At 42.9% G+C, this 10,345-nt stretch overlaps 1 pseudogene; it reads left to right on the top strand.

Moving 5' to 3' along the window:
- The first annotated feature begins 1,589 nt into the window (after positions 1-1,589).
- Positions 1,590-2,633, top strand: LOC147461156 (uncharacterized; annotated as a pseudogene).
- The last annotated feature ends 7,712 nt before the right edge of the window (positions 2,634-10,345 follow it).

The raw sequence follows: 10,345 nt of genomic DNA, 5'->3' as shown, positions 1-10,345 counted from the left end.
AGGAAGAAGCCTCCTTTCATTAGTCCGAAGTTTGTTGATTCTACCTCACAACCCCAAAAGAGGATTCCAAGTCCCGAAGCAATCGCTCCACCTGCCCCAAAGAGGAATTTCTCCATGAAGCAATATTCACATCTTCTTCAAGACAAAAAAGATTAGTCATTTTCTTGGACAGGGTAAGTCCTCTTTCTTCTTTATATCTTGTTAATGCCTACCAACGTCTTTCTTCAAAGTTCAAACCACTTCTTTTATCCGTAGGTTAGCTATGGCAAAAAGCAACGGAAGAAGCACAAGGGCTAGCAGGAAAAACACTTCAGCAAATCAGCCCAACAATGTTTTCTCATCGACTAGGCAGATTGATAAAAACAGAGGAAAAAGACCCAGCAAAACAGCAAAAAGAAGTCCTCCTCTTGCACACCAAGCCAAAGCAGCTTTTCCAAAAGCCACCACTCCAAACATTTCCATCCCCACCCTACAAGCCCAGGAAGCAAGTGAAGACATGCCAATGACGCCCAAGAAGCCAAAGAATCATCCCAACCTAACATGGACAGCACACGATATGGTGAACGCTCTTCAAGCACGTGAAAATGGGCTCTCCTTACACAAATGCTCAATGCAATTCGTCATAAGCAGAGCTACCATATCCAATTGGGAAGAGGGCAGGACGTAGAAAAAGAAGAAAGGACCATCGATGGTACTCTCCATGGAAGAGGAGGAAGCATTACTATAGTGGATCTTTTTGAAGTGTGATTTCGGGCATGGAGTCTCAATCATGGATGTGAAGCTAAAAGTAGCAGAGATTTGCCAAACCAGGGAAACATTGTTTACAAATGGCATTCCTGGAAGAAGTTGGTGGGAAGGATTTAGAAGAAGACACCCAAAGCTGGTCTTTCGAGCCTCTGAAAGCTTGGATCAATGAAGAGCAACCAAATTTTGACCGAAGATAGTCAAAAAATTGCATGACAACCTTCAAGAGTTGTATAATCAAAATCACTATCCTCCCCAACATATTTGGAATGCAGATGAGACCGGATTTCAAGGTTCTAGAGACAAAGGAATGAAGATACTTGCAAGAAGAGGGACCAAATCTGTTTATGGAATCACTTGTGATTCTTGTGAGTGGATGACAGTTTTATGTTGTGTCAATGCAGCCGAGAGTGCTATTCCAGGATATTACATATTTAAGGGCAATCGGATTAATGGAAATTACATTCAACACTGTGAAGATGGGGCAGCAATGTCCATTCAAAGGGAGGCATGGATGACAGGAGAACTCTTCCAAGCTTGGCTTCAACATTTTGACGATGCTATCTCTCAACAAATGGGTAAACAAAATAGACATCTACTCATTCTTGATGGACATGGGAGTCATGTCTCCTTGGAGGTTGTGTCCAAAGCACACGAAGTTACCAGCACATACCTCACATAAGTTGCAGCCCCTAGATGTTTCTGTTTTCAAATCATTGAAGGTTCACTTCTGCAAGCAGAGATCTATTTGGTAGCATAGGATAGCCTCATCTCATGCCAACAAGTCAGAGTTGGCCTTGATTGTCTCAAAAGCTCTAAACTCATCCTTAACCCCGGCCAGCATCATGGTTGGGTTCTGTGCAACAGGTATATGGTCACTTAATGCATCAACAGTAAAGTTTGACGGAATGTTGTGTAATCACATCAACATTACGCAAGAGGGAACAATAGAAATGGATGATGACTTATCTCAAGTTCCTAGCACACCCATGCAAGGAACCATTGAAGAAAACGCGGCTCTTGCCCTAAATTCCATGGAAAATGAAATCCTAGAAGAAGATGGAGCAACCATGCCTCTGGAAGAGGAGCTAGCCAATTCCCTAAGCTTCACTCATTTACTACAAGCTGGTGACATTCCAACAAATATCACCATAGAAACAAAGCCATCTAAGCTCATGGGTGGAAACTTTCACCAAAACATTGGAGGTGTTGAGCTATCAGTTGGAGAAAGACTAGAAGGGAATCAAAGTAGAGGCAAGAATATGCCGCAATCTAAGCTCATGGGTGTACATTTTCACCAACACATTGGAGGTGATCAGCTATCAACTTGAGAAAGACCAAAAGCGCATCGAAGTGGAGGTGAGAATATGGCGCAATCTGAGCGTATGGGTGGACACTTTCATCAACACGTTGGAGGTGGTTAGCTATCGACGACTGGAGAAAGACCAAAACTGCATCAAAGTGGAGGTGAGAAATGGTGCAATCTGAGCTCACAGGGGGACACTTTCACCAACACGTTGGAGGTGCTCAGCTATCAGCCAGAGCAAGACCAGAAGTGCATTGAAGTGGAGGTGAGAATATGCCGCAATCTGAGCTCATGAGGGGACACTTTCACCAACACATTGGAAGTGCTTAGCTATCAGCCAGAGCAAGACCAGAAGTGCATCGAAGTGGAGGTGAGAATATGCCACAATCTGAGCTCATGGGGGGACACTTTCACCAACACATTGGAGGTGCTTAACTATCAGCCAGAGCAAGACCATAAGTGCATCGAAGTGGAGGTGAGAATATGCCGCAATCTGAGCTCATGGGGGGACACTTTCACCAACTTCTTGGAGGTGCTCAGCTATCAGCCAGAGCAAGACCAGAAGTGCAACAAAGTAGACTAGAAAATATGCCTCCAACATTAGAAGTGCAAACTCGGAAAGAGTTTGGGGATGAGAATCAACCTCCATCATTAACCATACAACAAAAGGCTTCCGAATAACACAAACGTACTATTGATATACTACAGGTACCAATGAGAGAAGTGTGTGTCAGACAAGCAAATCGAGAAGCATTCATAGACTACACCAATAGCCTTATTCTTACCTCCTCTCAATACATTGAAAGTATGAGAGCAAAGAATGCTAAGAAAGAAGAAGTTGCCAAAGTGAAAGAGGAAAAGAGATTGTAAAAGGAGAAGAAAAAACTCAAAAGCCAGAGCAAGACCAGAAGTGCATCGAAGTGGAGGTGAGAATATGCCACAATCTGAGCTCATGGGGGGACACTTTCACCAACACATTGGAGGTGCTCAACTATCAGCCAGAGCAAGACCAGAAGTGCATCAAAGTGGAGGTGAAAATATGCCGCAATCTGAGCCCATGGGGGGACACTTTCACCAACTTATTGGAGGTTCTCAACTATCAACCGGAGCAAGACCAGAAGTGCAACAAAGTAGACTAGAAAATATGCCTCCAACATTAGAAGTGCAACCTCGGAAAGAGTTTGGGGATGAGAATCAACCTCCGTCATTAACCATACAACAAAAGGCTTCCAAAGAACACAATCATATTATTGATATACTACAGGTAATGAGAGAAGTGTGTGTCAGACAAGCAAATTGAGAAGCATTCGTGGACTACACCAATAGCCTTATTCTTATCTCCTCTCAATACATTGAAAGTATGAGAGCAAAGAATGCTAAGAAAGAAGAAGTTGCCAAAGTGCAAGAGGAGAAGAGATTGGAAAAGGAGAAGAAAAAACTCAACTCACTTGCTAAGAAGGAAGTAGCACAACAACGAAGGGTAGATGCTCAATAAGCCAAGCATGCAAGGAAAGAATGGGAAGCACAGCAGACCTTATTTCAGGACACATAGATATGCCATATCATGCTTTTGCCCGCAAGCACCGTATGGAGAAGTTGAGAAGATTTCAACAAGCTTATCAACAAAGAAGTCAATAAAGCCTGAATTTTTATCTTGATTCAACGCCCATGTATGCAAGAAACCCTTTTTGTCTTATCTCCTTTAGCAAAGCAAATTGTATGCAGAAGTGGAGAAGATTTCGGCAAGCTCATCAATAGATACGACATTACAAGCTCAGTTTTTTGTCTTCCTTCAATCCCACATGTATGTAGAGAATTACTTTTTGTTTTATCCCATTAACAAATCGAATTTTATAGGACACAACCCCTCATGTAAGAAGCTCCATTTTGAGTAATCTTTTAGGAGCTTAATTTATCCACATATAAGTGCATCGAAATTCAGAAAGGTTACAGCATCTTATTTCCTCTCTTGTTTTATTATTTTTTATGATGAATTAAAAAATCATTTACATAATGTCCATGTAGCTCGAGTTGTCATATTGTTGTATTGTATAATGTACTATTAGCATGTACGACTACTGAGTGAGGCTACTAGAATGCAAAGCCTCACCTGGAAAGAGTACTCCAAAGGCATGTCATGGATGTCAGTTCCGCACCATCTTCCTCTTCTGAGTGCATCAATGAACCCATTTAAATAAGCAGACAATCAAGCTTGTGAGTGCTCTTTGCCATTATGTGAGTGCTCAGTGATTACCATCCGCCTATGTGTGCACAAAGAAGTGCAAATTAGACTTTCATCAAGTGCAAATTATGCAAAAATGAGACTAAAATGTATAAAATTAAGGCAATTTGTGACAGTTATTCAGTTACCAAGAGCAATGCAGCCATATGAGCTTCCAAAACCCATTGAAGCTGATTGTGTAGCCCTCGATGAGTTTAGCGAGGCCGAAGTCTCCTTGTTGAGCTTCATCGATGAATGATTTTGGGGTGTCATGGAGGGCATTGAGTATTTGCACGTGGATTGTAGGCCTACTTCTCAGCTAAAGATGAAGATCCAGCCTTTGATGCATTGCGTATTTGCACCATGATTGCAACATCGGCTCTTAGAAAAGGCCTTATGAGAAGTGAGCATGTGTGTTTTTACCTTCTTTCTGCACTGGGTGTTACAAAATGTCTTAAGTGTCTTTAGTGATGGTGAGTAACCTCGTTTGCAATGTGTTGTGAGACTCCCAAAGTGGGTTGTTGGTTGGAGAAGATGCAAAGCTGGCAGAAGACCAAAGTGGATAAACCTTTGATGTTCCTGGGAGATAATGCTAAGGAATTCAAGCCGGAAAGGTTTTTGAAAGGAGGCAATTGTCAGCAAGAGACTCCATCAAGCTAATTGCCTTCTGAGCAACATCAACTTCGTGCCTTGTGTTTGTGGCAGCATTCCACCAAATTCAATGGCTCAAGGTGAAGCTAAGAAATGCTAAGGGATGCAGCTGAAGGGAGGCATTAGAAGGGGCGCAGGTGGCACAGGGGGCGGGTGTAATAGCTGACAGTTGTTGCCATCCATAATCATTCGCTCGCTATTCTGGCCCACCATTTACGATGACAATGAGGCTCCCCATCCACCCCGCTTGTTAGATGACTTGATGGGTTAAGGTGAAGCTCAGGATGGTGCAAGGGATGCGGTGCAGCGGTAATACGAAGGGTGCAGCTGGCGCAGAGTCAACAGGTTTGCCACCAGGGAATGCCGTTGCTGCTTGCTTCTTGTAGGAGCATGCAGAAATTGGTTTAGCAACTGCTCGTAAAAGGAGTTGGTGAGGATTTTTAAAGAAATGCAATAGTCCGTATAATGGTACTACCCAAACACATTTTGGAGATAACCATCTGAGGGGGGCGGGCCCGGCTCACTTCTCACCCCATTTTAGTTATAAAGAAAATAAAAAACAGCTTTAAAAAACCTCTTATGAGTAGTGCCAAGTCATCATCTTACCTCCACATGCTCACCAACACATGCCAATCCTACCTAGCACCTCAGATTTGAAATCATCCAATAATTTTAGCCTTTTTTTTAGCTCGCAATTTGACCGTCTCTATATTGGCTCCTCTACCCTATTGCTTTGGTCCATGGCCTCTCTCTCTCTCTCTCTCTCTCTCTCTCTCTCTCTCTCTCTCTCTCTCTCTCTCTCTCTCTCTCTCTCTCACACACACACACACACACACACACACCGGTGCAATTTTTGTAAAAACCAAGTTTTGATGTATTTTTAATTGGTTAAAATTTCAAAATCTTGGAAAGATTTCAAACTAGCCTCATAAAAAATCATCCAAATTTCATGTTTTAGAGTAATCACCAATGAATTTTGAGATTTTATAGCATTCTTTTTTTTAATGAGGAATTTTTTTTGGGTAAACTATGCATCTGCACATTCAATCATCTCTCTCTCTCTCTCTCTCTCTCTCTCTCTCTCTCTCTCTCTCACACACACACACACACACACACACACACACACACACACACAGTCTCTTTTTCACTTTTCTTCCCCCTCGCTCTCCCTTCACCGGATTTCCCCATTAGTGATATCATTAGTGGGAAACTAGCAAATACACACACAAACACACATGTATATATACGCATACATGCATATATGTATATATATATATATATATATATATATATATATATATATATATATATATATATATATATATATGTGTGTGTGTGTGTGTGTGTGTGTGTGTGTGTGTGTGCAGTGTGTGTGTGTGTGCAGTGTGTGTGTGTGTGTGTGTGTGTGTGTATGTATGTATATATCTAGGTATATATGTATATCTATATATATAGATATATATACATACACATATTGACTACATACACATATCGACTTTACTATATTCTCTCTCTCCTTCTTCTCTCTCTATGTCCATGGTTAGAGAGAGAGAGAGAGAGAGAGAGAGAGAGAGAGTAAGGAGGCATAATCAGAGTGGGATTTTTCTAAAGAAAGGGGAGGTGGAAACAATGAGGAAGGCTGTAAGAGAGGGATGCAGGTAAGCAAGGTGATGGTAGAGAGAGAGAGAGAGAGAGAGAGAGAGAGAGAGAGAGAGAGAGAGAGAGAGAGAGAGAGGATTACGCAAGGGAGGGAGGGACGGAGGGAGGGGGAATGGGTGTGAGAAAGGAAAGAAGTAGGTGAAAAACACATGTGGAGGCCAAAGGAGGGAGAGAGAGAGAGAGAATGAGTGAGAGAGAAAAGAAAATGGCGAAAATGACACGTGGAGGCCAAATGAGGGAGACAACAACAAAGGTATGTAATGGATAGAGGACATGATACTGAGATTGACAGAGTGAGTGAAATCAAGGGTGGATACAATGAGAGAGAGAGAGAGAGAGAGAGAGAGAGAGAGAGAGAGAGAGAGAGAGGGGAGGAAGAAGTTAGTGAGAAAGAGGTATGGAGGCAGTGAGAGGAATAGAGAGCAGGAGAGTGGGGATTAGAGGATAGGGAGGATGAGAGAGGATAGGTGTGTTGAGATGTCGAGCTCTACATCTTGATCTGGCACCCACTATGGGTCTTGGCCGCTTACGACATTTACTCACTGGCGCATTAGGTGACCGACACGGAGGATCTCTGCCAGTGATTCTACAGCTGGACTACACTTATAGTGCCAGCCTAGTACGCTTCTAGCGTGTTCACACTTAGTGACCGCATGTACATATGTGCTACTTTTCAGTTTTAGCACTTACTCATTTTGTACTCTCTTTTCTGTGTGAGAAGAAGAAGAAGCTTTCCATCTCTGTGTGCTTTGCGCTTGTCTTGTGTAGCTCTCTTGCATCCTCATTCTTTACATGGTATCAGAGCCTGGTGCAGGCAAGAGAGGCTAAGAGAGCAAGAGCATCACAATCTCTTCGTTCGCAATCCACGACCAGATACAGAGATTTACTGTACAAGTACACTGGTTGTATGTACGCTTGTGGACACTCGTTGAGTGTAGAAAGCGTTACAGGTACCATGATAGCAGGTTCAGCAGATTTGCAGGTTTTTGCAGATTGCAGCTATTTTGTCTTAGTGCTTCAAGATGTCTGACGGTTTCAGTCAGATTGTCACTGAGAAGCTTGAGAAAAATAACTACCCTGCATGAAAGTTCATAATAACAAATTTTCTAAAAGGAAAAGGTTATTGGGACTATGTAGAAGGAGACAATGAAAAGGAACCAGAGATTCCCGAGGCAAATGCTACAGCAGAACAAAGAAAATCTTTGAGGGACTAGCAACAAGGCCAGAGCAAAGTGATGTATTGGCTTTCTATGAGCATCACAGATGGCATGATGGGCTATCTACAGGATGCTGAAACCCCCGCCATTGCATGGAAAAACTTAGGCAGAGTGTTCGAGGTGAACACCAAGGCCAGGAAGCTTCAACTAAAGTCGGAGCTAAATCAGGTTAAGAGGAACAACCTCTCCATCAATGATTATGCTTTGAAGATCAAGAGTATCATTGAGGCTCTTGGATCTATTAAAGTCTCAGTGGAAGACGATGACATTGTCCGTGCATGCTTGGATGGTCTAGGAGATGAGTATGTACATTTCAGGTCTTCCATGAATACAAGAGACGACATCCCCGTGTTCCAAGATTTGATTTCTATGCTTATTCTTGAGGAGAAGAACCTTGACACATCTTCTTCTCATGGCAGAAATAATTCTGAACAGGCCTTCTATTCTAACTCCAACAGAGGTAGAGGTAGAGGTCGTGGTCGAGGCCCAAGGGGTTGCAGGGGCCAATTTCAAGAAGGTCAATCAAATCAAAACAATACAGGTGGCAGGGGAAACCAGTTTCAAGGCAGGGGGAGTCAAAGAGGTCGTGGTGCAGGATCAAGCAGGCAGCAACATACTACAGATAGCAGAGAATGTTGGACTTGTGGTGAAAGAGGTCACATGTCACGTGGCTGTCCAAAGGGAAAAGCAAGTGGAAAGAGAGAACAGGGCAACTATGCATCTACTAGCAGAGATGCAGATGACAGCAAAAACGAGCGCATGTTTGTTATGCAGCATGTAATGAATACAATGACTGCAGAGAATTCCACCCAAGATGATGTTTGGTATGTGGATTCAGGTGCCTCTAATCACATGACGTCTCGTGGAGAGTGGTTTAGAGATATGCGCAAACCAGATGTGTCAGGCTATGTGCAGACAAGAGATGACACAGCTCACCCCATTGCTCATGTAGGGGACATACCTCTAAATACGAAGAGTGGGAAATCAAAGTACTTAGCAGATGTACTTCATGTCCCAAACATTACAAAGAATCTTGTTTCTGTTGGACAAATGGTTGAGTAGGGTTTGCAGGTTCGCTTCAATCCGAATGGCTGTTATGTAGAAGATTTCCAGAATGGCTGTAAGCTGATCACAGAGGGAAAATGTGTGGGCAGAATGTTTACGCTGAATGTAGACATGCCTAAGGTAAAAGCTACATTATTTCCACAGGGCACAGGTGTTGTGGCTGATGTTGACATTTGGCACAAACGCATTGGCCATGTCAATGAGCAGAGATTGCGCAGCATGCAATCAAAATAGATTGTAAAAGGTTTGCCCAAATTCAAGGTGGATGGTATGCATAAAGTGTGTGCAGCATGCCAGTTTGGAAAACAGTCAAAGGGCTCATTTCCACATGAGCGCAATGTATGTAAAAAGCCACTTGAGGTGGTGCACACAAATGTTTGGGGTCCAACCGATACTGCAAGTATACATGGTTGCAGGTATTATGTCTCTTTCATTGATGACCATACAAGGAAAGTATGGGTCTACTTCATGCGTAACAAAAGTGAAGTGTTTGGTCACTTTCAAGACTTCAAAGTCATGATTGAGAAGGAGACAGATATGCAAATCAAGACATTGAGGTCAGAGGGAGGGGGAGAGTACTTCTCCAATGATTTTTTAGATTTTCTGCGAATGCATGGTATACGCAGGCAGTTTACATGCAGATATACTCCACAGCAGAATGGGGTCGCAGAAAGGAAAAACAGGCACGTTGCAGAGGTTGCACGTGCATTGATGAATGAGAAGAACATGCCTCATCATTTCTGGGTTGAAGCTGTAAATACAGCTGTGTACATTATGAACAGGACACCTACAGCTGCGGTGCATGATGTAACACCTCAGGAAAAGTTTACAGGTACAAAGCCTGATTTGGCACACTTGAAAGTGTTTGGCTGCATAGCTTACGTGCATGTACTAGATGAGTTGCGTAGGAAATTGGATCCTAAAGTAGAGAAATGTATTCTTGTGGGATATTCCCTTGAACAAAAGGGGTACAGGTGCTACAATCCTACTACACGAGAATTACGAGTGAGCAGAGATGTAGTCTTTGATTAGATGAGCAGCTGGTACAGTAATGCACATGGCACTATTGGGGCTGATGTAAAAGATGATGTGGTTGTACAAAATTTGAGGCCATAGTCACAGGTTTTGAGTGGACCACAAGAGTCCTCTTCTCGTGGCTCTGTTGAGAACCCATGGAATGGTAGACTACGTACGCAGGTTACTCCACCAGCAGGTACAGGGAATGTATCACGAAAAGGAAAGAAAAAGGTAGATGAACCTCCCTTTATGGCTGATGCATCATCAGGGTTTTCACATGTAGACATGGATTCAGATGGTTCTGAACAAAGTCTTGATGAGGAATTTGGAATTCCGGCTGTCAGGACACTTGGTGTAAGGAAAGTACAAGAAGATGCTAGAGGGCAAAAGAGTGACCCAGGACCGTGCAGATCTAACAGAGTCAGAAATCCAGTTCAGAAATTGACTTATGATGGGTATCTAGCG

This window comes from Adiantum capillus-veneris, chromosome 3, assembly GCF_014529385.1.
Source record: "Adiantum capillus-veneris isolate H3 chromosome 3, ASM1452938v2, whole genome shotgun sequence".
In the NCBI taxonomy this organism is placed as follows: Eukaryota; Viridiplantae; Streptophyta; class Polypodiopsida; order Polypodiales; family Pteridaceae; genus Adiantum; species Adiantum capillus-veneris.
Note: the sequence above shows the minus strand (reverse complement) of the source record. Positions and strands in the feature narration are given on the sequence as shown.